The sequence below is a fragment of the Jaculus jaculus genome, chromosome Y (assembly GCF_020740685.1).
Source record: "Jaculus jaculus isolate mJacJac1 chromosome Y, mJacJac1.mat.Y.cur, whole genome shotgun sequence".
NCBI classification, from domain to species: domain Eukaryota; kingdom Metazoa; phylum Chordata; class Mammalia; order Rodentia; family Dipodidae; genus Jaculus; species Jaculus jaculus.
The window spans coordinates 6,056,317-6,073,359 of record NC_059126.1 but is presented as its reverse complement, the minus strand read 5'-3'; the positions used below and the strand labels follow the sequence as shown (position 1 = coordinate 6,073,359).

The following is a 17,043-nucleotide window of genomic DNA, read 5'->3' as shown; positions in this document are numbered from 1 at the left end:
ACATGGTATGTGCATGTTCATATGAGCACACACGTGTGTGTGCAGGTGTATGTGCACGTGTGTGTATGTAGGACATAGGTCAATGTCATGTGTTTTCCTCATTCACTCACCACTTTATGGTATGGCATATTTTGAGACAGGGTTTCTTCTTGAACCTAGAGCTCACTGATTCAGCTAGACTAGCTAGCCAGTAAACCCTAGGTATCTGCCTGTTTCTGCCTCCTTAGCACTGGAATTACAGGTGCATTCTGCCACATGCAACATTTGTATATGGTGTAGGGGATCTGAACTCAGCTCCTCATGCTTGCCCACTAACCTAGTCCCCAGTCCTAGTAAACTCTATCTGAAAAGAAACAGGTTCCTTAGCCAAGAACTGACCAACTTTCACTGTTCATCCTGTAGCCTACTTTGCAATATAAAATAAAGTCCCCTGGTGATAGCTGGACTGACTTGTACTGGTCTTTCTTCTGATTGAATCCATTCTTGGAATTTAGAAGCCCCTTTCTGGATAGCTTTGCAAGTGAATTCAACTCATTTTTCTGAACCCCAGCCCATCCAGAAAGCACCATTTTAATCAAAAATTTCAGTTACAGCCAATTATATCTTTGAATAAAAGCTCAAAAAGATCCCCAATATGCCATACCATAGGCTTTCAAGCCAACTAATCTTCTGTACTTATGGGAATCTGTGTTTGGCATCCAATACTTAGATCCTACATCTCTGTGACAAATCTGTGCTGGTTTGTGTGGTCACTACTGCCTGTGGACTCTGTGTATGTTACTGACCATGGGTGTTACAGACAAAGTATGAGTTCTGGCGCCATTTAAAGTCAATATTTGACAGGTTGTCCAGACATTTTTGTCCTTTGTCTTAGTCTAGGCACCATTTTTCTAAGGCATTCTGAAAAACACACAAACAATACAAACTTGAAACCTGAATATGTGTATTTCAAAGATCATGAGTGAACTTTTTGCTTTAGACTGAAGAATGTATGTAGAGAATCCTAAACCCAAATCCCTAGAACACTGCACCCTTTAGTTTACTCAGCCTGAGGAAGGAAAATATGACAACACTGAGAGGAAGAGATAGGTCTGGATGGCTCAGCCATGTCACCAGCCAAGGTGTGTTGCCTTTGTTTTCTCCTGCTGTGTGCTGCTCAAATGCCAGAAGTCGTTGTCAGAGAGACCAGATGGCAGGGCCTTCTCCCATAGAGACAAGAGGTCCAAAACCAGTAGAAATGAAGACAAAGAAGTTGAAGAAAGAGAGCAACAAGAGGATAGAGAAACACAGTTTCTCCAAAGATGGGAATAAGGGCATTGCCTTCCTCTCTAGAGCCCAGGACTTAAAATGTTTTTCTCTTTGGATAAGCTTGAAACAATAAGTTTTATAAAGTGTTCATATAAAACATTTAAGAATGTTCTCCCAAGACCTGTGGCATTGTTATGTGATTTCTCCAGTCCATAGTTATGAAGTGACCAAATGAAAAGCATGCCAATTTATGTGAACATGTTAATAATGAAAAACAGCATATATGTGGAAAATGTGGTTTATCCTCTTGTTTCTGTCAATAACCTATCTTCGTCTCTACTTTTACTCACAGTCCTACACAGAAAACACCAGTAGGAAAACCAGGAGCCAAACACAGGCAAGCAGATTCCCATTAAGTACAGAAACCTACAAAATGCATGAAGACACCCCATCACTAAACTTTCTGAGTCCCTAGCTTATAGGCTAAGAAGGTTAGAAAGGAAATAAAGTTGAGGAAACAAACACTGAGAGTACAGCTAGGATTATATGAAACAGAAAAGAAGGATTCCTTTGATGACTGAGAAAAATGTATGGAAATGAGACATAAAAAGCCACAGAATAGAGAAATATGAGCAGTGAATAATTACTACCATGTCATGGAATAAGAGTGTAGTACTGGCAAATATAATAAAACTTCAGACACTGTTTGGATAACAGCATTTACTGGTACCTATGTGTTTTAAATATATTACCAAATATAGGCTGGCTTTGTTCATAGATCCATGTTGTATACTTGGCAGTGCTGCCATATGGAGACAAGCAGAAAAAATTAATGTGTGCTGAATAAATACATGGTAGGTCAGTAACTTAGATATCTACGTTAAACCAAACTACTACAGTTTCTGGAACACTGATTACTTTCAATGAATTAAAGAAATCTACTCTCTGTATTTGTTATTAAAAACAAAAAACCCAAACCACAGCTTTCTACCCTGGGCACAACTGAATCAAAGACGACACAGACCTGACTTTAATGATAAATTTAAATAGTTTTTGAGAGACCCAAAAGAAATAACACGTAAATAATTAAAGGGCACTGCCATTGTTTGACAAATCCTTGTGAACCAAAAGAGGAGCCCAGGCTTGGCTCAGATAAGGAACTAGCTGACTAACATGCTGACCTTTGCTTCTGTAACTCATGCTCGCTTGCTCAACAGGACATTCCAGAAATACTTAACTGTGGGGGCCTCTGGCCTCTTGCAATAGATAGGTTCTGCAAGCAGTCTGCAGACCAGAGATAAGCAACTAGAAATGTTCCCGCGCGCCCCTTCTTGGAAGCAATCATTTAAAAAGATGCAATGTGATGTAAGCCCTTTGCCCCCTTCCCGCTCTTTTTCCTTTATAAAGCCCTACTTTTAGAAGGTCGGGGCTCTCTCCCACTCCTGCTGCGTCGGTCTGTGTGGATAGAGACCCTGCTTAAGCTTGACATTAAAAGAAACCTGCTGCTTTTACATTCGAGTATCTCAGCTTCTGTGGCGATCCTCTGGGTGACTCCTGGGTGACTGGGGGTCTTGGCTCCTGGTCAGGGGTCTTGGCACAACAGTTTTATAATGATAAAGTTAGTTTTAGAATACTGATTGCTCCATATTTGGTTTCTGATATTCTTTATCTGGATAACAGAGTAGGAAATTGGTATACCGCCTATTGCAACATGAGGACTACAGAATTCCCACTCATATGACAGAGATCTTTCCTTATGTTTTACTTAGCTCTGAAAAACCTGTAAGTGACTTGTTTTAGCCTTCAGTTATGTCACCAGATCTACAGTTGTTTGAATATAGCATTGTTGTTTGGGGATGCTCTGTTTATTCTCTATGCTCCATAGTAGAATGATGACCTCTGTGGGAGTGACAGCCTCAAGACTGCACTAGGTAAGGGGTCCTAGAGAGAACTAAATCAAGAATACAAGGGCTTTGTTATGGGTGCTTTTGAAAAATAGATTAGCCCAAGTGGAAAGTTTCTTGCTGTAATCAAATGGCACACAATGATTGCCTAAAATATGTGATTTTGTAGAGACTGGCTGGCTCTTCCTTGCTGTATCAACTCAAGGTGAAATATTGCAGTGTGTGGACAGAAAGTCACCTTGTACTGTATCATTCTTTGTTAGTGTTTTTGCTGCTTAAGAAAAACCCCGAGAAAAACAACTTGAAGGAAGAGAGCTTATTTTGGTTCAATTTCAGAATAAGTATTAGTCTGTGGTTAGCTGTCACCATGGCTTTGGTGTAAGGTAGGGCAAATATCGTGGTGGAAGGGCATGTTAGAGGGAAGCTGCTCACCTCATGGCATTAACGGAGGCACAGCAAGACAGGAAGAAGCTGGGGCAGGCATACCTCCCAAGCTAACTGTGAGAGACTACACTTAGGCATGGCATGCAATTTAGCACTTCTAGATTTAAGCTCTCCCAACCTAGAAGTCAGAGGGGAGACACAGGATAATGAGCCCCAACTGTGAAGTCACTAGTGAGCCTCTGAGTGTTCCTAACAGGGTCTTAGACATTACAAAGCAGACATAAGCCATCCCTCCTGTCACCATTCTCCACAGAAATCCTAAACAAAACAAACATACTTGTGCTTTTTTGTTTTGTTTTGTCTAGTTTTTAAGCCTTTGAGTTTGGGTTGGTTGCCCAGCAGTAGTAAATGAACAACTCATGACAGTATAAGCTCAAAAAATCTGGGGAAATAATTTTTGGATCAATTCATTTACATGTGAATGATAGGCTAATTTTCTGAACTTTGACCTAGTAATGCTTGTCCATCTGTAAGGAAAAAGCCAAGAAAACAAGAGGAAAAAAAAATTGAATTGGGAAGTTAGCTCAGTGGATTAATGCTTGTCTAGAAAGCACAAGGTCCTGGGTTAAATTCTCAGTCTTGGGGGAAAACAAAGTCACAAAAACACCAAGAAAAGCAAAACGATATGTGGGGAAACAAGAATAAAAAAAGTTCTTTATTTTTTTTCTTTGAAAAGCTCTCTAAGGGGCACCTAGTACAAGTTTATTTGAAATTTTCTCTTGATCTCTTCCCCCATCTCAAGCAATTATCTTTGGCAGTCAGAAAAAAATTTCATCAGCTCTTAGCTAATCAACCAACTTTAAAAATACTTTTATGTGTATGTTCGTGTATGAATGTGTATACAAAAGGATTTTAAGTATATATGTGTGTGTGTATATATATATATATATATATATATATATATATATATATATATATGTGTGTGTGTGTGTGTGTGTGTGTGTGTGTGTATATGCATATATATGTATACATTTATGTGTATGTATATATATGTGTGTGTATATCTGTATATATGTATGTATGTATGTGTGTGTATGTGTATATATGTATGTATGTATACACAAATATATATATATATATATGTATGTATATATATGTATGTATATGTATATAAATGTACTTAAAATACTTTAAAAAATATGTATGTCTATGGGTGGTGTGTGTCTGTATGTAGGCACACATTTGTGTGGATGTGCATGCACATGTGTGTGCATGTGAAGGCCAGAGAACAACCTTGGGCTGTTGTTCCTTAGGTTCCAACAACATTTGAGGCAGGGTCTCTCACTGGCTTAGATCTCATCTACCAGGCTAGATTGGCTGACAAGGGAACCTCCTATCTTCACCTTCCCAGCACTGTGATTACAGGCATGCATTGGCACTTTTGGCATTTTATGTAGGTACTGTGGATAGAACTCAGGTCCTCATGCTTATGAAGCAAGCACTTCATTGTATCTTATCATGTCAGTGCCTGATCAACTATTTCTTTAAGAAATTACTTTAATGCATGGGTGGAGCTCTAAGTTCATAGTTTTTTAAATAATAAAGACCTTTTCATTGTGTCATGAGCTTGATTTATTGAAATATTACTGGCACATTTTAAAGATAAGATAAAAGGAATACATCAGCAAGCCTCTATGGACTGTGAGGTTAAATGTTGGATGTTGGATGTTGGTGAGGACAAGCATTCTGGTGTTTTCTAAAGCTGCTACCAGCAAAACCTGTGAGTAGTCTCTTACTGCCCAGACATCTTTCATGGACCCCCACAGCCTCTCATTTTCACAGTGCACGTGTATGTGCTTAAAGGGCGGTTTGCTTCCTGGTGTGCTCTGAATGTAGATTCCCCAAAGATCCCTGTGGAAAAGGCTGAGCATCTTCAGTCGGTCCTACTGGCAGATGCTGAGGACCATTAGGAGAGAAGTCCCATCAAGGGGGATTATGGCACCCAAGTCATCTTTTTTTCCACTTTCTGGTCATGGTGTAAGTAGTCTGCTTCCATGTTCCTCACAATTGTTGTAAAAAGTCAAAACTGAACAGAACACTCAATTTTGGACTGGAGCCTCCAGCACTATGAAACAAACTTTTTAACTTTATCAAGATAAGGCCATCCAGTGTTTTCTGCAGTAACAGCTGACTAATAGAATTTCAAAGACAGATAAGCATTTCCATTGTTTTGGGGGTAGGCATCTTAAACTCTTTGTACTACATAACAAAATGCTATAAATTTGTGACTTAGAAACAATGTAAATTTACTTCTTTGCACTCTTGAGCCTGGGCACTCCAAGATCAGGGTACTAGCATATGTGGTACTCATGGGGTCTGCTTCCTAGCTTCCTGCACAGCACCTCTGTTTTCCCCAGGCACAGCAGCAGACACAAGACAGCTCTCAGGGGTCTCTTTAAAAATAATGGGTCTTATTCAGGAAGGCTCCTCCTTCATGCCCCAATCTCCAAAGTTCCCATCTTCTAACACTAGCACTTTAGGGATGGGTTGGCACTTCAAAATTCAGATTTTTGAGAGGACACAAACCTCACAACACAGCACCTAGGGGAAGAGGATAAGGCAGAAATTGTAAAGACAAGAAAATCATTTTATATTCATATCTAATTGGTAGTGTAAGGATTCCTGAAGATTCTCATTGGCGCTTCTCCTAAGAGCAAAACATATAAGACTATGCCAGGAAAAATGTGTACTTATAGGACAATAGATGATACTCTAAAAACTAGTTCTTTCTACTTCTGGGTGTTTATTTCTACATTAATAATTAAAAATGAAAATACAAAGCATTGATTTTCTAGCTCTGTCTTGTAAACAATGCTTTTCCTAGGTTATGAAGTTTAAAGCTGTAGGGGAAACTCAGCATTACTATGATACCTGACAAAATGGTGTGAGCCACTTTTGCACTCCATTCAGGTAATTCTTTAGCTTTTTCTTCTGAAATTGGCTCACAGGGTACCATATGACTCAGATTAACTTCCTCATTTGAAATATCTTTAGTCTAAATAGTAAAAATACTTCAAAATCTATAAAAGTCACTATAAAAGAGGAAATTATATAAAATATATAAAATTATATAATATGTATATATATGTGTGTGTGTATACATGTGTGTGTATAAATTAAATTATTATAAATTTTTAAAATCTAACTACATCATATATACATATATATATGAGAATAAAATATTTCTTTGAAGCACTTTTGACTGCTAAAGTTTTCATAAAACTGTCCTAAGATATTTGACAACATAAATTACATTAAACTTTGCAAGTAAATGTAAAATACTCATTCATATTCATTAATTCCAAAGAAAGCTAATATAGACTACAGCAATGAACATTATATATATATATATATATATACACACACACACACATATATATATATATATGGATATGGATAGATAAATGATAGATATAGATATAGTTATAGATACAGATAAAGATAAAATACTTGCTCTATCATAAGCCAAGTAAATGTCCAAATGCACACATGATTATGTATAAACACACATTGAACTGACATTCAAATACTATTTAAATACCAGCACTGGACATGACATGCCCATTGCACTCACGAATTCACAGCAGCTGTGGTGACTGTACAAGATATAAGACAGGGCCAGTCATTCCCTCATGGTTGAAGGAGGGACTTCTGAGTTCTTGCCACTCCCTGAGGTCCTACTGATAATTAATGGTGGCTGAAAGAAGAGATGTCATTCTCTTCAATGATTAATCCACTAGTATGTGGGGAGAAAATAGGTTCAGCAGCAGTGGGTAGGGTTACAGGAGTGTAATGTGGTTTATATATCAAATTACAATGTTCATATGAAACTATCAGGCAATTGTGAATATTTATTTGACTATACATGAAATATACTTGGAAAAATACTATGTTAGTAATTACTAGTCTAGAAAGAGGAGGTAAGTGACTGGCAGACAGAAAAAGGACACAAACATTTTACTACATATCCTTTTATTCCTTTTGTATTTGGTTTCGTGCAATTAACTTTTAAAAACATCTTTAAGAATAAACCACTTCTTTGAACCAGTTTTGACTGCTCAAGTTTTCATAAAGCTGTTCTAAGATATTTAACAATATAAACTACATTAAACTTTGCAAGTAAATGTAAAATACTCATTCATATTCATTAATTCCAAAAAAAAATAAATAAAAGCTAATATAGACTGCAGCAATGAACAATGCCAAAATGCCTGTAGCACAATGACTTGGAAATGTTCTTTCATTCATATGTTGGCTATGTGACTGCTTCCTTTGCTGTTTGTATGGCCAGCTCTCACTGACCTTTCAAGACCCATCTTGGTCATAATGTCCCTCATACCATTGTGCTAAGCTTACCTATTAGTAAACGGTGTATCTCTAGCCTAAACATCAACAGAAAGTATCTCTGCTAATTTCCTATCTCCTAGGCAGAAACTTTCTTGAGATTAGGAACTTTAAGTTTCTATAACATGCATACCCACCATTCTAGCACTCAATATTTACTGAACTCTCATTCAAATAAACCATTTAGAATAGGTATCTTGTTCAGATTTTAAGGAATGAAAGAAAATAAAAGATATATTGGGCAACTGATGTCAGTTCTACTACTCATTCAAGAAAAGAGTAAAGGTTTGAATAAAAATGGCTGTGTAAGAAAACAGAGAGGAGCATATCTAGAGAATACAAACAAAACAAGAGAAAAGAATGCATTGTCATTATTGTAAAAAAAAAAAAAAAAGTTAGTCAGGCTCATGCCTTTAATCTCAGCTATCAGGAGACTTCTGATAGAGAAGACTGGCCAGAGTTCAAGACCAGCCTATTCCACAAAGTGAGTTCAAGTTCAGCCTGGGCTAGAGTGAGAAACTCATTCCATAAAAACAGGCTGAATACAAATACTTGGAAAGGGAATGTTACAGGGGGCCATGTTACTGCCAGTGACCAATCTGTGACTACACAAGCTGATGTCCTTTGGAGAATATAATCATATACACACATTAGCCGGATCACACACTCTCCTTTTTGTTAGTTACCTTTTCCCCCACATTTTCGTTACGATGTGCATCCTTGTGCCCTTGGTCTAAAGAAGGACCCAGCTGCCTCACATCAGTTCCAGAAGCTTTCTTCAGGGAGCCAGAGGGGTGTTTTGTGCCTCCAGGGATTTGGAACTCATCTACACCTTCTGTCCTGTTCCAAATGGCCTAAGGAATAAAATTCTAAGCGTAGCTCGATGTGGACATTTCAGACAACTTTCCTCTAGGGACATCATACTGTGCTCTCATGATATACTTGCTGAAATATCAGTGTCTGACAGTCCACAAACAACTCACTTCTTTTCTCTAAACTTTCTGTATGTGTGCAAGCATATGCATGTGTTAACGTGGGCATGTGCCTATGCGCCACTGTGAGCATGTGAAAGTCAGAGAACAGGCGTGGGGTGTCAGTCCTCGCCTTCCACATGGTTAGAGACAGGGTTTCTCACTGGCCACTGTGAACACACAGACTAGCTGGCCTGCACGCTTTAGGATTCGCCTGACTTCTTGCAATGCATGTCTGGCTTTAAGAGGGTGCTGGGATCTGAACTCCAGTCGTCAGTGCAGCACAAGCATTAAACAACTATCCTTTTCCCAGGTCTCTTCTTTAAATGTCTATTTCACTTTTTACCAAACCTCAAACACACTGAGAGATTGTTACAAAATTACAAATTACACACATTGAACTGACATTCAAATACTATTTAAATACCAGCACTGGACATGACATGCCCATTGCACTCACGAACTCACAGCAGCTGTGGTGACTGTACAAGATATAAGACAGGGCCAGTCATTCCCTCAAAAATTACAAACGGGGAAGAATAAAACACAACTAACAGCAGTTGTTGGAATCAGTTATCATCATTCTGTTACTTTTGAATTTAATGAATAATAAAATTAGGAAATATTTGGAAGACCAAAATTAATTTAATGCCAAATTCACAACACTCACTTTTACTACCCTATTGTTGGAAGGCTTCATTTTGTGCAGTTTTCATTTGATACTGTAGGTGTTTATTAGCAAACACTTAGCTGAATGAATGCTTAGAAATAAAAATCATTGCAAATGTAATTTACAGTTGAAGTTCTGAACAACACAGAAAATGAGCATATTGTAACTTCAAAGTCAGTCAGTCTCTTACCTGAAGGCCAGCACTATCGCTCCAATGACTCTAGTGGTAAAGGAAACAGCAGTACTGCATTAGGTCTGTGACTGCCAACATATTACTTCAGGGAGAAACTCTGTCCCAAACTCTTCCCTCTGAACTTGCAAGACCACATCATTCTGTATGGAAATTGTTTGGTTAACAGTGCTTAAATAACTGCTGGCTATTCTAATGTGTCATAATATTAATAGTGACTGTTTCATTTATACAGATGTACGTGTATATGTGTATGTATGTATGTGTTGGTGTGTAGGTAGATAGATTGACAGACAGACAGATCTCTTATAATTGTATTTATCTATCTATAACTTTGTATTCTCCTATTCTCACTTGCTACCCTACAATATAATAATTGGTTAATAACAGCCCAAATACCTGCTAGTTATATTATCATCTTTCTAGCCTCATTAAATGCCATGTAACTGTCATTATTCATAAAAAGTATCCTTTTGCCAAACAGGATGAGCAAGAAAACACAAGGAAACGTCTGTTTCACTTTCAGGGTATATCTTGTCCTGAGCTCCTACCCCAGCCCTGAATTCTGACTGCCATGATGAGAGCAGCTATCCTGTGCCAGGCTCTCTGCCATGTTTCTACTTGTGGCATGTTAAACTCACAGTCAGCAGACCATGAGGTAAAGTACTTTCTTCTTTTCTCCACAACTAAAAAATAACACACACTACATTTTTGTCTAGCCCAGAATGCCAATAGGACACCTAATAATTTTAAAATAATGTATTTGCTAAAGCTAAACTTATCTTCAGTACTTGCAATTTGGTTCAATCAAACAGTAAACTAGCTGTGGAAATACCTACCATTCACAGAGCATTACCATGTCCCAGTACAGGAGAATCTCCACCACAGCTCAATGAGGATGCTAGTACTATTTCCCTCAGTTTATTATAATGAAAGTAAAGGACAGAGAAGTTCAATGATGGATGCGTTTAACAGCTACTAACTGGAAGAATGTGAATCCAAACCCAGAAATGCTGATTCTGGAGCCAACAATCTCAACCAGTATTTGAATCAAGTTGTTGTCAAGAAGTTATAAAGAAGAAAATTATATACTACCAGTCTCCTAACCTTGATAACACTGAAGGTTATTATAAGGTTTCAATTTTTTTTTTTAATTTAAGAAAGGGAAGGAAAAAAAGTTAGGCACATCAGGGCCTCCTTTCACTGAAAACTCCAGATGCATGTGCCACTTGTGTATCTGGCTTTAGGTGAGAACTGGGGAATTGAACACAGACCATCGGACTTTGCAAGCAAGAGCCTTTAACTGCTGAGCTATGTCTTTAGCCCTCTTATATATAAAACCAGAAGTGCTCACTTCATTCCAAATAACACAAGTTACCTAGAGCTGAAGGTCAAACATTGTCTTAAAAGATCACCAGGGAGTTCTCTGTCATCTTCTGATAGCTCAGAGAATAAAACCCCTCCCACAAAGCAGCCTGCTGCTTGTAACTTAGTGCCAGGAAACATGTAGTCTCCCACAGTGAACTTCAGAACTGGGGATCTGTCAGGAACTAGATGATACAAGCAGTCACACACCTGAAAAAAAAATTAAAATAATATGAATAGAACACATTTTCATAAAAATTTTATACGAGAAAGGTCCACCACCATTAAAATTAATATTTTGCTAGTCTTATCATCCTGTAATAAGACTGCTAAAAATACTGTAATTCTACTAATAACAGTCTTGAAACTGATGGCCATAAGTAGTCCTGTGTTTAACTAAAGATGATGCTAGCTTTAAACAAATTCTGATCAAGCAAATTAAAACTCTCCCTTATTCTATTTAGACATCCTTTTTGTTAATAAGCAAACTCAGCTGACAAGATGGTTCATTGGTTAAGAAGCTTGCCTGCAAAGGCTAACTACCTGGGTTCAATTCCCCAATACCCACATAAAGCAAGATACACGAAGTGGCACACGTGTCTAAGTGGAACATGCGGCTGGAGTCCATTTGCAGTGGCTGGAGACTCTCTGTATGTCTGTCTCTCCTCTCTCTATCTTTCTTTGCTTGAAAATAAATAATTAAAATTTGTGACAAACAAACAAATTTAAACTGCTTTCTAGTTTTACAATCATGCATATTTATTTAGGGTTAGAGAAATGACTCAGCGGTTAAGGTGCTTGGCACACCCATTCTCTCTATCTGCTTCCCCCACCCGCAATAAAACTAAAATCAATATTTTAAATACTTTCTAATCCTCACAACATCCTCTAAAACTGGCTGACATTTTAAATTATTTTAACTGGTACATAAACCATAAATATAGTTCATATTAATGGTGTGTACCAAGCAAAACTTTGATGAATGTGTACACTTTATAACAGTTAAGACAGGCTGAACATAATTAACTCTTTGTTCATGATTTCTTTATGTTGAAGCCTTTCAAATCTACTCTTTGTGGGTATTTGAAGTGTACTGTACATTGTTATCTGTAGTCACTCTACGTAACAGCATACCTGAACTTGTTCCTTCCTAATTGTAACTTAGTATCCACTGATCAGGCTTTTTTTATCTGACCTCTCTGCCCCACTCCTCTTGGCTAATAACCATAATTCTGTTCAACTGTATAAGAAAAGCTTTTAGATTCCACACATGAGTGACAGCATGTGGTTCCTGGTCATGCTATGTTGGTCTCCTTCACCCAACATCATAATGTCTTGTTCCATCCATAATGAATAGTATTCTACTGGGTATATGTAGCATATTTTCTTTATCTATGCATCATTTGATGATATCCCTAAATCTGATTGGTGAGCTTTTCCATAAGCAGACTTCTCCCAGTTCACTTTCAGAGGAAATCATACATGTATGTTCTGTATGAGGTACAAGGGTTTTTAATCACACTAAAACTAAAACTGAAAGAAAAACAGTCTTTGAAGTAATGAAACTCCAAGACTGTCTTCTTAAAATAATCTTGTTCTCAAGAATTTCATAAGTAGAATAATGGTGGTTTGTTATATCACAGAAAATTTTACCTAACGTCTAACACTTTGAGGGTTTGTTATTGTCTATATTTTAAGGTAAACACACTGAGTAACATATGTTAACACCCTTTTACAACACTGTTACAAACATCTGTATACATGCCAGTGAGAGCTTATTAAAGAGACACTACGTAAATGCTAGGTGCAATTTTACTTTTTATTTAAGACAAAAAATGGCACATGAAAAATATTGAAAATCAAATTGAAAGGCAGGTGAAAATATCATCTTAATAGTTCAGATCACGTAACCAAGTACAAGGTGTCTGGGGTTAGCTTCCTACATCTCCAGTTGCAAAAGATACAGTTTATTTTTATTTTTATTTTTATTTTGTTAAGCTTTGTGCTACCAGAAGCACTTATGCCACATCAGCAGAGATTGTCACTCTTGTGAGCCCTTCCCAGGCCCTAGTCAATAAGCTACTCTTTTTAATCTTCCAGCTTCTTTCACAAAATAATCTAGGTATTATTCTAGTTCAGCAATGATACTTTCAACAATGCCCCAAAGTGTCTCTTATACACAACTCTAATAAGCCTCCAACTATCTTTTAATTTTTATTTATTTATTTATTTATTTATTTATTTATTTATTTATTTATTTGAGAGCAACAGACACAGAGAGAAAGACAGATAGAGGGAGAGAGAGAGAATGGGCGCACCAGGGCTTCCAGCCACTGCAGATGAACTCCAGATGCATGCTCCCCCTTGTGCATCTGGCTAACGTGGGACCTGGGGAACCGAGCCTCGAACCGGGGTCCTTAGGCTTCACAGGCAAGCGCTTAACCGCTAAGCCATCTCTCTAGCCCATCCAACTATCTTTAAACAAGTTTCAAGTTGACTTCCATGTAAAAGCTGCATAAGTACTCAGAGCACACCATTCCATAGGGAAGAGTGAGTATAGATAACCACAGCCATGAGTAAACCACCTCATCTGGACTCAAGACAAAAGCAATGGCCCTGTTTACTTAGTGCCCTCCCTTCAAAGAAGCTCCTTTGTTATACTCAGAGTGGTTCCTGTTTCAAGACCCCAAGTTCCCCATGCCTGCAGACATCCTTTCAGAACCTGGTACCCCTAGATGACCACCCTCATAATACCTCAGAAAAATGCACAGCAATGTCCTGACATTAATCTTACTTAGGGCAAATCTCTCCTCTTGGACTGACTGCATTCTGGTCAAATTTTCTACAGTTTGAGCTTCTAGACAGACATTTCTCAACCAATGCCTGTCAAGGTTGGGGATGACAATGCATCTGCTCAGTGGCTGTGAGACTGGTGAGAATGAAATACAGAATGGAATGAGCTACGAGTAAGAATGAATGAAGAGAAAGACCTGCAGGAATACTTACTGACTTTACAAATGATTTTCCTGAGCATTTTTTGTTTGTTTGTTTTGTATTGTTTTTTTTTTGTTGTTGTTGTTGTTTGTTTGTTTTCTTTTACTGTAAGGTTTTTTGAAATAGGGTCTTGCTCTAGCCCAGGCTGACCTAGAATTTATTATGTAGTCTCAGGGAGGCCTTGAACTCACAGCCATCAACCTACCTCTGCCTCCTGAGTGCTGGAGTTAAAGACATGCACCACCATGTCTGGCTTCCTGAGCATATTTCTGTGAGATGCTTTTTTCCGTAAGTTGCTGTCTTTTAACTTGCCCTGAAGTTAATCATACAACTAAGACTTACCTCATTTAACATAATGTAATCATGTTTCCTCTGCTGTCATTCATCTTTGCCCTGAGCAGCACTGATGACCAGTATTGACAAGGGATGTTAACACATGCTGACTGAGTTTAGGTGGGGCTTTTCCCATCACGCTGTGCAGGTGTGAGATGAATTAATTACAACTGAAAGCCACCGATATGAAGAGTAACAAACTGCCCCACAGGAATGCTGAAAGAAACAGGTGGGCTCAGAGTGATAGCATCATAGAACGGTGTGTGCACACCTGTGTATTCTGGGTCAGCAAAGTTCACCAGTCCTGCCCCTAATCCTTTATTTGAGCAAAATGTTTAAACAATTCTTAGAGTCAAGGTTCCTTGTTCTTCACTCACATCATGCTGATCCCTTATGAACTGATGTTTTTTACTGCTCAAGAAACACACTCATGTTTTTTTGTCATCAGTAATAGAGGTGCAGGGACATCAAAAGCACTGGCAGCAGTCGAAGTACTGGGTTCAGTCTTGGTTTAAACAAATCTAAGGGTTAGGTTTATTCATTTCAGGCTCTGCTTTAAGAAGCAGCTAAGCCTGCTCTTGGGCAAGGGAGTCCAAGAGTCAGTTTCTATAACTACAGGACACTGCCCTCGTTGAGCAGCTGTACCATGGAGCTGTGCACAGCAATGCCAGGATCAATCTAGTCTTCAAACAACCACCATCCTTTGGATCCTTTAGACCAAAAATGTCTCCAGACACTGAATCCTTGTGGGACACAAGTGCCCTTGGTTGGCTGGTTCTAGGCCAATTCTGGCCCTCAGTTTGATCTGGATAAAATTTATGAATATTTTAGTTTGGCAAGTGTGTGCTTGTGTCTTGATTTAACCTGAGACTTCTCTTTCTCTCCCTCCCCCTCCTCAAACCCCTCCATAGCTCCCAAATAAATAAACAAAAATAAACAAAAAAAATTAGGAAGCATGAATGGTTGTGCTTATTTATTAAGTCTCAGGAAAAATATACAAAAAGAAAGTGGAATGTGTTCTTTGCTTCCTATCCTGGACACATTATACACATTAACAAATACAAATAATATCTTCTGCAGGCTGGAGAGGTGTTTCAGTAGCTACATGCACGTCCTGTGTAAGCTTGAGGTCCTGAGGGGATCTGAGAGTTCCTGAATTCTAATTTCTAGTACCTAAGAAACAGCGGGGTATGGCCATGCATATCTGTAACCCAGTCCTTTGGACATCAGAGACCAGAAAATCTCTGGGATTTGTGAAAGGCAAGGTCTAAATCCTCCGTTATAAGGAAAAAACAGGTGGGTGAGTATCGGAGATGATGTCCGCTGTTGTTCTGCCACCACAGGCGAGTCTAAGGGCACCCGATCAGAAACATACACGTGCTTACACCTCACAGACACAACCACATAACACATACTACAGACATTAAAACTAATGAAACATAATCTAGCATGTATTTCAATTTATGCTTACCTGAAGCAACCCAGGAGGCTGGTTTAGAGCTGTATCCAGAGAACTATCCAAGAACCTCACAATTTGAAAGTACCCCACATATTAACCTCTCCTGCAGGATTTACAAAACAAACAAACAAACAAAAACCCTGTACTCTACTTGGTATTAAAATCAACTCATCTGCATCTAGCCCTGAGGTTTCAAGAGGGGGTGGAGGTGTGTGGTTCCTACAGAAGTCTTCTCCAAATGACGAAATCTCCCCAGTCTGGTCCATAGCACACAGTGCAGCCTGTGGAGTGTAAGTGGGGGGAGCTTCTGCTGGATGGCTTGGTGATGGTGCTAAAAGAGAAGAGGGTCTTGTGGCAAGTGGCCCTGCACTCAACTGGAGTGTTCCCAGTCACCTCAGCATGCTGACTGGAGAACTGAAGGACTGAGGTTCACCTGACTTTTCACCATGTATTTAGGTGGGAATTCTGGATGGAACTTGGGCACCTCCTGAAGATCGTGCTGCAGGGAAGTGGCAAGGCCCTTCTCTAGAATCTCTAGCCTGGTGCGCACATGCCCTAGTGTTTCTTTCAGCTTCTGTTGCATCTGTCTAGCTGACTCCCACGCAGGACCTGTGTGCTCACGCTCTGGGGATACAATGCTAATTCCTCTGAGCAAGTGTCCTATTCCTTGCTTGTAGTAGTTTTCTGCTTCTTCCTTCTGGCCCAATTCACTGGTGTTCAGTCCTTTATTAACAAACATAAACGCCTTCTTGGATGCTTCCTTGATGATTCTAATTTCAGCAGGTTCTCCATTTTGCAACTCTTGCTCCATCTCTATAAAACAGAAAATATTCCAGATGTAATTATCTCATCTGACTCTCTGTCTACTTACTATTTGCCTTTCCTACCTGATCACACTTTAAGGACAGAAGTTTTACTTATCTCAACTGTTCACTATTGCAAAACCCAAGCCTGCTCTTACCTATGACACAGAGAAAGCCCTAAGGAGCAGATCAGTGAATAAATAAAAGCTCTTGGTTTTAAAAGAATAAATCAAATATATCTTTAAAATTTTTCTCAGTTCTTATAATTTAGTTCCCCACCAAATATTCAAATATGTGAAATGTTAGAGTTGGAACTAG

The 17,043-nt window shown here is 38.6% G+C and overlaps 1 pseudogene; it reads right to left on the bottom strand.

Annotated features, from left to right (window-relative positions):
• Nucleotides 1-316: 316 nt before the first annotated feature.
• On the bottom strand, nucleotides 317-16,733 carry LOC123457053 (annotated as a pseudogene).
• Between the last annotated feature and the right edge of the window lie 310 nt (nucleotides 16,734-17,043).